Source organism: Lepidochelys kempii, chromosome 1 (assembly GCF_965140265.1).
Source record: "Lepidochelys kempii isolate rLepKem1 chromosome 1, rLepKem1.hap2, whole genome shotgun sequence".
Lineage (NCBI taxonomy): Eukaryota > Metazoa > Chordata > Testudines > Cheloniidae > Lepidochelys > Lepidochelys kempii.
Genome location: NC_133256.1, coordinates 165456217 through 165473019, shown reverse-complemented (window position 1 = coordinate 165473019; position 16803 = coordinate 165456217). Strand labels below are relative to the sequence as shown.

Here is a 16803-nt window from a genome sequence, read left to right as displayed (position 1 = left end):
ATTACACTGACATAAGTGATACCAGACTCAAGACCAGGAAGGGACAATTATAGTGTTATTGTAACTGGATAATAGCATTATTTACAGCATAGATACAAAATAAATAATCTCTGTTTTAAATTAAAAAAGAAAAGTAGCTGCTTTGGCCAGGAGCAAAGTTACGTATGTATTAAAATACAAAATCATACAAAATTTAATATGAAAATAAAAACAAACGCAAAGAAAATGGTGCGCAACTATTTACATATAGACAAAAAACAATTCTTTAAGAGGGATCACAGGACAAAGACTTTCTGGTTTTGAGGCAGCTATATTAGACTTGAGAAAAACAGTAAATGGTGTCTAGAAAGCAGGATAATAGCGGGAGGGTTATTGCTAAGAGCAGTGGGTTTCTCCATTATAATCATGTGCCATACTTTATTGAATCAGATGCTCATAGAATGAATATCATTGTGTATATGCATTAACCAGCTGAATACACAATATCAGCTACTGCGCAGAACCTATTTAACCTCACATCGATTACACAGAAAGGACTGAATCAATTCTGATAAATGTTCACACTGCAATTCTGCTCCAGGTACTATCAAACACTTGTGGTGGGGGTGTATTTTTTTTGCAAATACTTTGGAAAATGGTCAGAATAGGAGCTAGTATGCTTTTGAGTTTCCCTATACAACTAACTAGCTCCAGTTAGGTCACTTTTTAGTTATGACTTGCTAAAAATCTGTGTGGTAGAAAGGGGTATGGGCACTACCTAAAACATTCTGACATCTCTGTATCGAAATAAATTGACCAAGTGAATTAAAACCACACAGAGTGAGATCCCAGACTCACTTAAGTAAATGGCAAAGCTCCCATTGACCTCAATGCAGCCCGAGCTCTGGGACCGCCCCACCTCACGGGGTCCTAGAGCCCAGGCTCCAACCCGAGCGTCTACACCACAATTAACCAGCCCCTTAGCCTGAGCCAGCTAGCACAGGCCAGTTGCAGGTTATTAATTGTGGTATAGATAGACCCTATGAGGCTGGAGATTTACCCATGGTTTAGAAAAACAAATGCATTCAACAAATTTTAGCCCAATATATGTTAAAATGATAGAGTTCTCAACCGCTGAAGAACAGGGTTTATTATTTAAATTGAGTCATGAGAATAAGTGTTATTCTAGATTGTTCTAGTCAGGACAGAACATGAATGTTAGTTACATTATCTTTTGTTTCCAAAACCTTTAAATGTGACTCAGGTAGCACAAAGGTGCCCTTTGTTTTTGCAGGTTGGGTCTAAAACAGATCTCACTTCTATGCCTTGTAGAAGGAAATCTCTAGGGGAAAGGTTTTTGCTGCACTGACTTTAAAACGCTTGCTAACAACAATTTCATTTAAAAGGATTTTCACTGGCTGCGGAAACAGATCTTTACACTGTCATCTTCCCCATTATCAAGAAAGATAACCACCATTTTGGTGTCATTTTGAGAAGAATTAAGGATTTTTACGTTTAAAACATGATTGAAAAGAGGCGCTCTCTCACTGAAGACACAAATCTGCAGAAAGGCAAGAAAGTTCTTAACAGCACTCAATGTATGGAGACTCAGGCCCTCAGAGACCAGGAAACGCATCACTTACTCAATGAACAGAGCAACCTGATGCACAGCACTCTGTCAGTTCAGCAAACGATCATTATGTGCCACAGTCCCAATGTAACATTAATGGACACAATCATGCAAAATTTAAAACAAACAATTTTTGCCAAGAAAAGAAACCGAGGATAAGCCTATATTCTGTGAGCAAAACAGATGCCTAGAAAATTCTTTCATGCAAAGAGTAATGCATTTTCTACACAGATAAAAGCTAAGCACCTGCAATAATGGTTTTCTTAGCACTAACATCCTTGGGAATATGAACATAGACATTCACAGGAATGTTTTCCAACCTGTTTCACATGATGAAAAAATTATGTGCTAGATACTGACAAGAAACATCATGCTCCCAAGTAAGGAGTTGACCATTGTCTGCTTAGCTGATGTACACTTGGGTTTTACTTAACAATTAGAATCTCCAAATCCTGTAAACCACTGCTTGTGCGATTAGCCCTGAGTCACTGCTCAAGTGAGTAACAATGATTTAAATAGGCCTGTTCCTAATCCCATTGAATTCAATCAGAGCAGGGGCTGATCTTAAGTAAGAGTATGCAGGACTGAGCCAAGTCAGAATAAACCGTGTTTGAAGTAGTCATAAAATAACCTGTCTCAAAATTAGAACATGAGTAATATTAATGGGAGTTATACACACACATTGAGAAGACAAGAGTTGCGATTTTTAGCTTATTAACTGAATCAAAAGGTGCCTATTTGAGTACTGTATAAGGTAGCAACAGGATGCCACATAAATCAGTGGTGACTTGTCTCAATGTTTAAAACCAGCTGTAAAGCAGAGAGTCAGGGGATGCAACATGTCAAAAATCTGTTCTGAATTTATTTTCCAAAGCTAACAAAAGATTGAGGAATACAGAATATGTCACAATAATTTTTTAAAATTATTATTATTATTTTGGAAAAATAAAACTTAAGACTGATGGCACAAACAGAATATCAGTAAGGAAAAAGCATACATTCTACAATAAGCTTCTGGGAGAACAACGCTCCCTGTAAACTAACTGAATTAGATGGAGAAATAAAACTGTAATAGAATTGTTGAATTCTCCTTGAATTAGTTTAAAATAAAATATTGCTATGTAGAAAGAGGATTTTCTAGATGTACTGGCTGAAGTCCCATTTCAAATTTCAATTTTTTCTCAATACACTAATTTTCCTTTCTCTCCTCTTCTTCCTTTTCTTCAATAAAATATTCATGACAGTAATTACAGAAAATAAAGATAACTTAATAGCTCGCAAGTTTTTGACAAACTGAACTTTTAGATTGCAGAGGAAAGGATGAAATTTATTAACTTCCAAGTTAAATTTGAAGCACCTCACAAGACAACAGATTGCAAATTTAAAATTAGATTCTGGTGGGAGGTCTTGGTAACAAATCTCTATTTTTCTCCTGGAGTTTGAGTTTGGAGGCTGTGAGGACCAGAACAATGATAAAATCAACAGCAAGAACTAATTCTACAGAAATGAACTTTTAATAAATTCTGCAAACCAACAAAAAAGAGTTTTACTCAAGTCACAAAAACCACATAGAATGAGAACAATTTACAATAGTAACTAAAAAGGGATACACACATTTTTCGGCAATTAAAAGATTTTTTTTTCCAAAAGAGATTAAAGTTCCAGAGTAATCTTATACCTTTGAGTTTCTCAGAAACTGCAATGGAATATTTCATTGTTTTGAATTAAGAGCTTTTTAGCCAGACATTTCTTTTTATAATCTACTTTAAATATGTTAAATCATGGGATGTACTCCAAAAAGGCCCTGCAGGCAACCCAAAAGCAGCGGGAGGAAACGGGAGGTGAGGAGGGAGAGGGAGGAAAGGAGCTGCTTGATAGAAATTCTAATGCTCTTGTATTGCTAAATGGGGGTAACCATAAACCACATGCAGTTTCTCCAAATTTCCCCCTCCCACAAACCATACATAACATAGCAAACTCCTAAAGAAAATACATAGACACACACATACCTTACAAGGCAGTACAGGTAGCCAATGCAACTTTCCCCAAGAGAACTGTGGCATTTAGATGTATAGAATTGCAAATGATATCAAAATGAACAGTTACTGGAACCACAGAATCTGTCAGCACCTGCCACTCAGCGCCTCCATTATTGTCTCATCAGAGTCTATGAATATATGCCAAAAACCTGGTGAGGGGGGAAGGGGGAGAGAGAAATAGGCAAAGGATTAGCAAAAATGGTTAGAAAGGAGGACATTTTCTGCCAAGTCCTATTTTCATCACTTACCTAAGAAACATTATATAATACAGTGCCTAAATTCTCTATTTAAATTATATATATATATATATATATATATATATATATATAATCAGACAATAGCAGAATCACTGAAAACCTCATTCTAACACTTTATGAAGCCAAACCGACAGTATGCACTCCATTCATTTTCTTACCACTTTAAGAATCTTATAGAAATTGACAAGCGACTGCTGAGGGCAAACAGAATGATACAGAACTGGAGGGTCTCAGTGACAGGTCAGAAAAATTACATTTGTATTGGGTTTTCTGGTTTTGGTTGGTTGGTTTTTGAGGGACTGGGAGAGAGAAAAGCAATTAAACAGGGTCCCACATAAAAGATACTCAACATTCCCCTCAGAATTCTGTGCATGGCTATTTTGTATTTCTTTCTGCTTGAAGGTGGCTCACAATTAGGTTAAGGAAGAGGTCCTGCCTTCTTCTTCTTCTTCTTTTTTTTTTTTAAACACAAACAATAGTTCAATCTGTACAATTTACTAAAATGGACAGCAATGTAAACACTGGTATAATGAACATTTTAGAAAGGAGTCAGAGATTACAGAAAATGTACACATACAGACTATACTGTGAGGTAAACTATGCACACTAAAGGAACAGACTAGGAGATGATTCTGCACTCACTTACACACGTGAATAATCCTAAAGTTACTTTGTGTGTGTGCGCGCGCATGCACAAACGCACGCAGGATCAAACTCCTAGACTGTGCCTTGGCCTGATGCCATTTAAAAGTTTATTACCAAGTGTTTCTTAGACACTAGCATAGGTCTACACTGCAGCTGGGAGTAGGCCTCCCCGCTTAGGTAGACAGACTCCCACTAGCAGGGTTAGAGCTAGCATGCTAAAAATAGCAGTATGGACATTGCAGCTCCAGTGGAGACTCAGGCTAGATACCCAAGGTCAGAACCAGGAGGTTGGGTGGGTCTTGAGAGCCGGAGTTGTCGCTCGAGCCATAACGTCCATACTGCTCTTTTTAGCGCGCTAGCTCGAGCCCTGCTAGCACGAGTCCACCTACCCACATTGGAAGGCTCATTCCCAGCTGCAGTAAATATATGGTCCTTATGGTCCAATCCTGTGAGATGCTGAGAACGGTAAATTCCGTGGGAGTTTTGGGTACTCAGTGCTTTGCAGGATCAAGCTCTGAAGTCATTACATTTCCCTTTATGCAGCCAAGTTGCAAGGCGAAGAGGCAAATGAAAGAAGTGGATCGTCAAGAAGCATTGCAAACAGAATTATTACGTGGGTTTTACATATTTTCAAGAGACTACAAGAATGATGAATTCAGAATAGATCAGTGATGCCCTTCATGTTGTTAGAGCTACTTGGTAGTAAATTTTTATCCTCGCTTGGCTGGATTCTCAAAAGGAAGTGATGAGAGTTACCAACTCCTTTTTTAAATTAAAAAAATTCTAATTTTCTTCCTTCCCTTTTATGTCTCCCTCATACTCCCCACTCCCCCAAGCTGCTGGTTGTGATCTGAAAAGAAGTTCATGTATTGCTCAGGAACTGGCAGAAATTAATAAAATGAAGCTCATTTATATTGAAATGGACTCATTATCATGCCAGCTGACAATAATTTACAAGGCTGGAATCTTGATGGAAAACAAGGTCCTACAGGCAAGTGTCCTTCCACCTGAGTCTCATGTGTAGGAAATAATTATATATTTAACATGCTTTATTTTTTAAGAAAAAAAGTTTTACCTTCTGGTTTTTTTCCCTCTGCTGTATCTATATTTGCCACAGATAAGTTATTTTCAAAGAAAACTAAACTGTAGTGCAGTATTATCAGCTTTTACATTCTAAAGTTGGTTTTTTTGAAGAGTTTGTTATTCATCTGAAATAATCTGCTCCAATCTGAAATTTGGCAAAAAAAGGTCAGAACCCTGGTCACTTTTCTGAGAATTAAAATAATCGTAATAATAATGTCGACTGTTTCATATGAAGCTTTTGCTCCTAACCAAGTAATTCTCTTAGTATTTCAGTACTAGAACACTTAAAGGAAAAAAGTTGTTTTTTCAAAGGGGAAAAAATTCAAGTGGGTGTTTCCACTTAGGGAATTCGATTACCCTCACTTTGTCTCTCTAGATCTATCCACATCTATAGCAATATGTGTGTGAATGTGCACATATGCTTCCTTGAGGATGTATCATTATCTCGTGACTCTTTTCCAATAGAGTCAGCTCCTATTAGTTATTATTACTAATTCAAAGGAACTCTGCCAAATGCAAAAATCTTTTTTTTTTTCAAAAATCAGTTTAATACTTAACTTTGTCTCTAGTACACCTTAGAAAACACCCCAACTACCATAGAATCATAGAATATCAGGGTTGGAAGGGACCCCAGAAGGTCATCTAGTCCAACCCCCTGCTCAAAGCAGGACCAATTCCCAGTTAAATCATCCCAGCCAGGGCTTTGTCAAGCCTGACCTTAAAAAACCTCTAAGGAAGGAGATTCTACCACCTCCCTAGGTAACGCATTCCAGTGTTTCACCACCCTCTTAGTGAAAAAGTTTTTCCTAATATCCAATCTAAACCTCCCCCACTGCAACTTGAGACCATTACTCCTCGTTCTGTCATCTGCTACCATTGAGAACAGTCTAGAGCCATCCTCTTTGGAACCCCCTTTCAGGTAGTTGAAAGCAGCTATCAAATCCCCCCTCATTCTTCTCTTCTACAGGCTAAACAATCCCAGCTCCCTCAGCCTCTCCTCATAACTCATGTGTTCCAGTCCCCTAATCATTTTTGTTGCCCTTCGCTGGACTCTCTCCAATTTATCCACATCCTTCTTGAAGTGTGGGGCCCAAAACTGGACACAGTACTCCAGATGAGGCCTCACCAATGTCGAATAGAGGGGAACGATCACGTCCCTCGATCTGCTCGCTATGCCCCTACTTATACATCCCAAAATGCCATTGGCCTTCTTGGCAACAAGGGCACACTGCTGACTCATATCCAGCTTCTCGTCCACTGTCACCCCTAGGTCCTTTTCTGCAGAACTGCTGCCTAGCCATTCGGTCCCTAGTCTGTAGCTGTGCATTGGGTTCTTCCGTCCTAAGTGCAGGACCCTGCACTTATCCTTATTGAACCTCATCAGATTCCTTTTGGCCCAATCTTCCAATTGGTCTAGGTCCTTCTGTATCCTATCCCTCCCCTCCAGCGTATCTACCACTCCTCCCAGTTTAGTATCATCCGCAAATTTGCTGAGAGTGCAATCCACACCATCCTCCAGATCATTTATTATCATCGTTTATTGTTTCATCTCATCCTTTGGTTTTCTGCAAGAGCAGAAGTTCTTCAACATTCCCAAGTCGGGTGCAGATTTTGACTTCTGGCAGAAAGGTCTTCATGGGAATAATGGGGTCTGCTCCTTCCCCAGGAGGAGTGGCACAGAAGGGACATGCCTTCCCACAGGCGAAGGAGATGGGACACACACACCCATGAGAGGGAACAGCTGGGTTCTGAACAGAGACTCGGGGCTTGTCTACACTACAAGTTATGTCGTTATAACTTGTGTTGCTCAGAGGTGTGAATAAGCCACCTCCCTAAGCAATATAACTTATAGCGACTGAAGTGCCACTGTGGGCAGCGCTCTCCTGCCAACACAGCTTACCACCTCTTGTGGAGCTGGCTTTAGCACGCCAACGTGAGAGCTCTCTCCATCAGACGCGCTACAGCAGCGCAGCTGCATTGCTGAAGTGCTTCTAGTGTGGACTAGCCCTCAGTACCGGTCACTTCATTCCCTCTGTAGGACGCTGTCTCCCGTGTACAGCACATTTGCTCAGTGCTCTGCTGGACGCTACAGAGTTACTGGAGTGTAGAACCAAGCAGGGTGTTGACGGCCTATTCATGGACATGACATAACACAGTGATGCGCATGGTATGGACTTGCTCTTACTGACCCAAAAGTACACATTTGTCAGTGACCATGTTCAATCTTTATGTCTCGGTTGTAAACAACTACAGGAAAAGTTAAAACTTAAAAAAACCCACCAAATCTGAAATGTAGTTTTTCAAACTACTGGTTTAAAAAATACCCTAAATTTGCAGTCTCAGACCTGGTTCCTGGAAACAGGAATACATGTACTTAACATTTACTCACGTGTGTAGCCCCCTTTAAATCAATGTTCTTTGCGATATTCGGGCCAAATTAACTTTTTGTGAGTATTCATTTAATGACTATGAAAAAGTATCCTGAAAAATCAGGCCACGTGATTTCTAAGAGGATGAGCACCCAAAATTCCCACTTAAGTTGTGTGCACTAAAAATCAGGCCACTGACATTGCAACCATCAACCCAGTGTGTTTGGATGTAAGGTCCCTAAAAATGAGGTTATAGTCAGAAAGGTGACAATATAAAAATAGCAGCAATTTATTCATCACATTTGCTACCTACATGTACCCAAGGTTATATCTATTGGCTTACTGACAAAAATACCATTACTTCCTGTTGGTACCGAAGAACCAATACAGATACAGGAGAATGAAACAGCTCATGAACTGTCAACAGAAATGCAGAACTTTGGAATATGGGATTACATAATAATAAATAAAATAATAAAATGTAAATATTATGTGCATCACAGAAAGCCCTGTTAGGGATGGTCTAAAGCTTCCAACGATGGGGACTCCACCACCTCCCTTGGAAGCCTATTCCAGTGCTTAACTATCCTTATACTATCCTATCCTTTTTCCTAATATTCAACCTAAATCTCTCTTGCTGCAGAATTACGCCCATTACTTCTCTAATAAACATTCAAATAGGACTATGAGAATTATAAGCTTTTTTCAATTATATTTTCACTTCCTTATTTTATAATACAAAGACAATTTTAGAAAAGTAGTAACATTTCAAAAGTACATCTACAGATGTGAGACAAACTAATAATTAGCCCAACCCATCACCCCACTCTCTGAAGCCCACAGGAATTCTATTATAAACTTCCACAGTTTATATAGACCGATGGAGGACACCACATAGCCATTTCAAATAGAAAATATTAAATATCAATAAGTAACTTTGGGCTGCATGCTCAATACCACCATGCCAGTTTTATGCCAGTGTAATACTTGTACAAAGCCAGTGTAATGATTTAGACCCTTTCAGTGTAACTATAGGCCATGTCCCTTCACTAACATGAGCAGTGACTTTAAGTCCTTGAGTCTATGCACAGCACTGAGGCTCCAAGCGTGGCCGTAAGGCACTGCATGATCTAGAGGGTTTTTAAATAAGTTCAGTTTGGTGTGTTTATGCCCTGTCTGTGTTTTCTTTTGGTAAATATTCCAGCAAACCAGCCTGCTGGTTGTGGAAACAGTGAATTTTAAACCAATATTGGCAAATATTCATTGAAAGTGATGTTTTAACTTTTATCCAATTAGCACCTGACCTGAAGGAATATGCTCCTCCGGCCAGAGAAGAGAAGTGAGACAGACGTCTAAGCAAAACTGACCAACAGAGCTGGAATTTCAAACATTTGCAACAAACTGCTCACTATCTAGCCATAAGACTCAATGTTTTCCATGGGAGCTATTTGGAAAATAAATGTTGAATAATGACTCCATTTGAAGAAAATCACGGTCCATTCATGAAGAATTCACTAACAGAAAATGAAGCTAAACTAGTCAAATAAATTATTCCTCCAGCTCGAACAACACTCCTACACAAATCCATAAATAGAAACAAAAATGGGCCCTCTCAGGAGACCTGCAATCTCAATAACAACTGACAGTTAACATCCTTGAATCACAGTTAAAGTCAACAAAACCAGAAAAATGGTGTTAACAAGGGTCCATGGGGGCATGCTGGTGAATCTGTTGAGGAGAAGAACAAGTAGCCAGTGAAGAGAAAAGCTACCTTTTCAGTGCTCTGTTATTTTTGTACTGTGGTATCTGAGTAACTCCCAGGATTTTTTTAAATTGTTTTCAGGGGTATCTTTATGTATTTTCAGTTTCCCTCCCTTCTTCCTCCTCCTCCTCCCATTATTAATGGTGGGAAAATCCCCCTCTCTCCCAGAGGGTAAATCAGCAAGGACTTATGCATTAGAAGAGAAGCAGGGCAACATAAGAAAAGGATTCTAATTTCAAATTGTAAACTATAAGTAAAACATGGGAAACTGAGTGGAATTCCCTGGAGCCCTACTACAGGTTAAAAGGCACTTGTGTGCCCCTTCCCGGGAAGTGGGGGCTTTCATAATCTGCCCTTGGAAGCAGAGACCAATGTTAAGCCACAGGAGGAGCTGCAGGAAATGAGAAAGATTGGCAGGACCTGTTCTGCCTTCTCTGATGTGGTTCGGGTAGCTATTGGCCCATCTACATGTTTACAATCAATTGGATTTCTCAAAAAATAAAAAAATACCTCAAAGTGCAGGTAAAATAAGAGTTGGCTCTAGTTCATTTAACTTAAAGTTATGTATTATTATTAAAATTAACTTGAAACATACTTTTCTTTTGTGCCAACTGAATAGAGAACAGCTGATACTTATCAGTACAGCGGTGTGCCAAACATATCAAAGACAACAACCAAAGTAGTCACATGAAAGACATTTTTTTAAAAATGTCAAATAGAAAGAGAATAGCTATTAAAGTGATAAACACGCAAATGTCCAGTACCTAATGAAGCTTAGGCTGCGACAGTATGAGAGATAGTAAGAGAGATACAGAACATAGAGTAAAAAATGGAGCGCAGACATAGATTAGACAGTGCACTATTTTAGAAACTAATATTAATAGTTGAAACCTTTTCCTTATGTGAATGGAAAGCCATTGTATAACTATACAAATAAAGGGAGGACATAAGATTTAAAAGACACAGAAAAAAATTAAGGCCAATACTGTCAGAGATGGGTATCAAAAGTATTTACTGTAAATCCATATTTAAGCACCCAAATAAGTGGCTTGATTTTCAGGAAGGGCTGAGTATTCATAGCTCATATTGGAATGGCCCAGCACCTTCAGCAATCAGGCCACTTAATGAGGTGTCTAACTATGGGTTTAGATACTTAATTTTAGGTACCCAAATTTGAATACTATGGAGGGATAAGAACCCCACATGTGGCATTTGAGAGATCTAAAGAAAGAGGAGTCAAGTTAATCCAAGGAAATGCATGATCAGAGCAACTTCAGTATTTTGGTTGCATTTGCTCAGCTATATAAAAGCTATTTACGTAAGACACAAAAAGTGCTAAAGTAGCAGCAGTTACTGAAACAAGGCCACTGAAAAGTCATGTTGTGCTAAGCGAAGTATCAAGGGTGGTGATTTACTTTATGTTTATTCCACACCTTGCAGAAGTTTTGGGGGTGTTTGGGGACCTCTCAGAGAAGATTCTGAGTTTCAATCTGATGCCCAGTAAGATTCTGCCTTCACCAAAATAAAGCAACTAATTGCCAGTGCAGATACACTGCCCAGATATGAGAGGAAGGATGTTTCAGCGGATAGGGCACTGGCTGGAAACCTGGGTTCAATTCCCTGCTCCATCACAGACTTTGTGTGCATCCTTGGCCAAATCACTTAGTCTCTCTGTGCCTTAGTTCGCCATCTATAAAATGGACATAACAGCCCCTCTCTATTGTGTGGGGTGTTGTAAGAATAAATACATTGAAGATTGTGAGGTGCTCAGATATGGGGGCTGTGGGAAGAAGTGTGTTTTCTACCCATGAAAGCTTATGCCCAAATAAATCTGTTACTCTTTAAGGTGCTGCCAGACAGCTCGTTGCTTACAGTACAGTACAGTCACACATAAGAAATGTTCAGGTGGCTATATCCAAGTGAGGATCTGGGGCTGTCTCTCTGCAAGAAGGGAAGTCAGGGTTTTCGACATCGAAGTCTCTCACATCCACAGAAATAAACTGGATAGACTGAAAGAGATATAGGCAATGGTGTCTCACAGGGAGCACCTCCATCAATGTGCACAGGAGAAAAAGTTACAATGGCATCTAACCACAAGCCTTTGGAGGCCATCATAAAAAAACTCTTGCAGCAGCACCACCGAAGCTATGAATGAAATTGCACCAGCAGAAAATATGACTGTGATTAAACACAAACATAGAAGGGATATGCCAGTCACTAGTGTCTTAAGCAGATTATTTCCGACAGGGCATGACAATATGGAGGAGACATTTGAGGCATACATTCACATTGTCATATCCAGTTTACCTGTACTGGACAAGAAAATGACAGCAATCAGGGTTGCAACAGTTTGCTGGTTGTCTACAGTGCTGGAAATTCTTTGCTGAGTAGCCAAAATAAAAATGTTTGTGTCTGTCTAAAGCAAAAGAGTTCTGGACATTCTATGAGGAATGAACAGGAGCCCATCTATGAAAGTGAAAGGCATGTGGTTCCATAATAACTGAAATTTGGAATAATAAATATAATTCATTCAGGGCACGTCGGAGCAGAATAGCTCAAGTGAAGGACCAAATATTGCTGGTTTGACCTGATATCAACACACCAATCAAAGAAGAGCACATTCACCAGTCCAGATATTACAATAACACAAAACCCCTACCTTTTTCTACCGGTAGGAGAAAGAACATACATTCACAACCCTGGTAGTCAGCAACAACCTGGCATTGTCAAAGCCAAACTACTCACACCAAGATCATATCTTGCACAGATGACAACAGAGGAGCATTGGGACATAGCTGCAGAAATTTGTTCTTATCGCACGTTTACCTTAGTTTGACTGATTCTGGTTCTGACATAGTAAGTTCTATCTCCAGGCCAGATGACAGTTTTGTTCAACTGGAGGACTTTCCCCCTGGCCACACAGCATTTTGTAACCAGAATCCACAGAGAATTTGAAAGACACTAACAATTAATGTGCTGCCCTGACTTGCCAGATGTAAAACCATGTGTGGGAATAAATCATCAATATTTATTAAGGAATTCCTATGTGAATAATGTGGGCTGTGGTAGCAATGTTTTGAAATATTGGGTTATAGCAAATTTCAAAAACCTGGTAACAATAAATTCAATGGACTAGATTCTCACTAGCACGGAGATCCGCTAATGCAAGGAAGACAGAGACCATCAGGGAACCGGTTATAGCTCCCCGATTCTGTAATTGTGATTCTCTCGCCCCAGCCCTTGCCTCAGTATTAGTCAGAAAGGCCTAGGGCTGCTCTAAGCTACTTCAGCTGTGAATGGTCCCTAAGTGACCATGTACCAGCTGAGAACTGGCTAAGCAGACCTGTGAACCATCCTGCCCAAGCATGACTCTCCCTGCCCCCAACATATCCTCTATGCTGGAGTGAGGAGGCAGCTGGTGCAGCTTTATGCCAGCAGAGACCGTTCCTACCTGCAAGGGTGGGAGGGGAGAATGACAATTATGGCATACTACAATTACAGTTATTGCCACAATCCGGCTCCTTTGCACCACTCAGATTTCCATATTGCAACATCTGGTCTGATATGTTCTTTTTATCTTCAAATAGAAGGGTGTGAAACATTACTGGGAAGTCAGCAGATGGTGCTATTACAAATACCATAATAGGTTCTGTTTGACTGAATACAGAACCAGTTAGTTAATGGAGAGATGCATAGTGTTAGCTGTGATGCAGTTCTTTTTTCGTTAAGGTCACCAGCAAAATCTGTTCTACCTGCATGTCTGTGTCAAGAATCCTTTTCTTAGGTATAGAAGCTGCTGCAGGTTACAATCCTGTAGCAAACAAAATGTTACATGGTGCCATAATATTAGTGTACTTCATGTTTGTCAAGAAATTCTAAAATTCATTTTCCATGTGCCGTCGTTCTTTACCATTTACAACCATTGTTCTAAAAATTCTTCATTTTGACTAGAAATGCCAGGGAAGTAAATTACCAGCAGTTCCATCAGGTGAGGATACTATACATCTACATAGGACTTTGTATTTTTGGCAGGGTATGTGTCATTTCATTATTTCAACGCCTCACACAGGTAAGTGACCCAAAATAAACAAAAACAGCTAGCTTTCACTTTAAATGTAAAGAGTGATACATTATTTTATTATCTGAGAAAAGCTACTGATATTCTGTGTGGCATTCTTCCCAACCCAAATGAAAACATATTTTAGGAGTAAATCTACACATACCCAAATATGGTTATGTACAAACTGCTCCTATTCACCTTTTCTCAAGTTACACACAAATTATTCAACACATCCCAAGTGGAAATAGATCCTGGATTCATACTAACTGCACACAAGCAAACAAAGGGCTGGGTTCATAAAATCGAGGCGTGACTGTTGCAGTTTTGCTGCACTTTTGTCGGTGAGGGTGTGAGTGTGTGTACGCACATGAGTGATAGTCTCCAGTTTAAAAATGGTGCTATACCATGAAGAGAGATTCCACTACATTGGTGTGAGTATTAAAGATAGCACCACAGACTTCTGTATTTATTCTTTTTCTCAAACACTTTGAAATCAAAGTTTCTTCCTTTAACATGTCAGAGCCTCCACAAAAGTATCTTACTCTACACCCTCTCTTCAGGGTTCCAGCACCACCTGCCCATAGTTGTATTTGTTTTATGGTGCTAAAAGAGAATGTAATAGTTTATTTTTGTCAGTAATCCCATATAAACTCTAAGGCAACCAGGAAGCATAGGATAGTGATGCCATTTTTCCCATAACTTTTTGGGAACATAATCACACTTTAAAAGAAAACCCTGTACAATACTTCTAATATCTCAAAAGACAGGACAAAAACCAAAAGGAGATTTTACATTTGAATGTAAAGAAAAGAAAACTTTTCAATCTTGCACGGGTCTCCTATTGACCCTCATATCCCTTTTGAAAAGATCACAGTCTTACAGGATTCCAGCTGTTACCCATGTTCATATAATTGCAATTCTCAAATCCCTATTAGAAGATCAAACACAGACATAACCATCTGGTGGCTTGTGGAGGTTCTGGGAACCTGCAATAGCCTCTGTAAACTTAAAAGTTCAGCCTGCAGCCTAGCAGAGTCTCTCTTGGGCTCTAGTGCAACCCCTCACCACTCTGCCCCTTCACATTATATGAGAGCAAGTTGAAATTTTTCAAATGCAAAATTTTTTGGGTCAAAAAAAATTTTTTTTTTTTACCAAAATGAAAATTTAATTTAAAACATTTTGTTCTGCCCCTTCTCCATCTTTTTTTCCTTCCCCAACCCCCTTTTTCAGAAGCAAAATGTAAAAAAAACGGGGGGGGAAGCAGAAAGGAGGAAAAACCAATAAAACATTTCACATTTTATTTTCTCCATTTTTCAACCAGCTTTAGATCTTGTTAAATATGGTTCAAGAAAAGCTACCTCTTGTGCATGACATCATTATACCATTAAGGCAAAGATACCTCTATGTGATGCAGAAATCTAAGGAGGGTCTCATAACACAGATCAGGGCTACCCTGCTGACTTCTGCTGCCATAGCTATGTCATTCTGGGGTGTGAAGAGGTGTGATCCCTGATGAGCATATAGTTATGCCAGCAGAACCATTCATGTAGACATGACCTCAATCTTCCTTTTTACACACCTGTGCTTGGGAAGCATTACGCTTCTTTTCACACCTGTCATAGTGCTTTCAGTTCTACAGTAGAGCAAAACTGTTCTTTTCTTCACCAGTCCCTGTTACATGGAATTTCATTGTTTGGACACTCCAGTGAAGCCCTGGGTTTAGTTGTTCAAACATGGCACAACGTGTTTATTCTCTTTTTGCTACACTATGGCTGATGCTCTAAGCCACAGCACTGCCAATTTCAGGCTACAGTGAAGAAGAACAACTCCAAAAACAACAAAGGGCTTTGTGTATCAGGCCCTTGGAGAGAGAATGCTGTTTAAAGAGTCATATATTTGGATCAACTTTGCTGATTACTTGCTTGCAACTGGAAATTCTTCAGTGAAGTAACTAGCTTTCCTCCACCCTTTCCCTCACCTATTTCCACACTAGAAACAACAAAGGAAGGGATAGCTCAGTGGTTTGAGCATTGGCCTGCTAAGCCCAGGGTTGTGAGTTCAATCCTTGAGGGGGCCATTGAGGGACCTGGGGCAAAAATTGGGGATTGGTCCTGCTTTGAGCAAGGGAGTTGGACTAGATGACCTCCTGAAGTCCCTTCCAACTGATATTCTATGACAAGAGAACCATTATTCTGGCTTCCACACATTCTTCTCAAAAGTATACCCATGTACCTTTTTGTCTTCAAACTCCTTCCCAAAAAATTAATATATGAAAAAAGTGTTATGCTTTAGACAAATCTTTAGTTATGTCACTTGCTACAATTTTAATCAATCCATGTTGGCATCTCACCTAACATCTTTTGTGATCACATCAAATTCCCACAGTAATGATATGTATATAAGGCATCCAAAAAGCAACCAAACATGTTGTTCTTCTACAGAAAATTGTGTCATTGCTTTATGTTCAGAAGAGGACTCTGTTAGATCACTTCTTGGTTGGAGAAAAGTAATCTTTAATTCCAAACTATGTAATATGCCCAACACCACTATGCACCGCCCGGCTGACATATGTAAGATTGCAATTAGATACTGACATTTAGACAGTTTTTGGTATAGCAAACAATAAATCCACTAACTGTGATTTGTTGCTGAGGTTTATGATGTTTGCTTGATTTGGGGGCTTAGATTTATAATAGAGACATAGTTTATTAGCTTCCTTTCTTTGAAATGTTACACAGATTTACAGGCCATTAAGGGTTAATTATTAATCTCAAAATTAAGTCTGAAATGTGTGAGTAGCTAGAGGATACCTTGTATGATTAACCAAATTAGAAAAAAAGTCATTTGACACTTAAAATAAGAATGATATGTATCCTACAATAATCTCAAAGCCTGCTCCCTCAGTTGATATATGGGACATCATTTAGATATTTATTAGCACATTAGATCACAAGAGAGGTGATTTTAATTGGAGATTCT

At 39.2% G+C, this 16803-nt stretch overlaps 1 protein-coding gene across 11 annotated transcripts in view; it reads right to left on the bottom strand.

Annotated features, from left to right (window-relative positions):
* The window catches only part of TIAM1 (TIAM Rac1 associated GEF 1), a 264451-nt gene that overhangs the window by 105345 nt on the left and 142303 nt on the right, over nt 1–16803 (bottom strand). For all 11 annotated transcript variants that reach the window (XR_012161161.1, XM_073362431.1, XM_073362486.1 and 8 more), the window contains one exon: nt 3619–3797. The gene's annotated coding sequence lies outside the window, so the exon portion shown is untranslated. The remainder of the gene's footprint in view (nt 1–3618; nt 3798–16803) is intronic.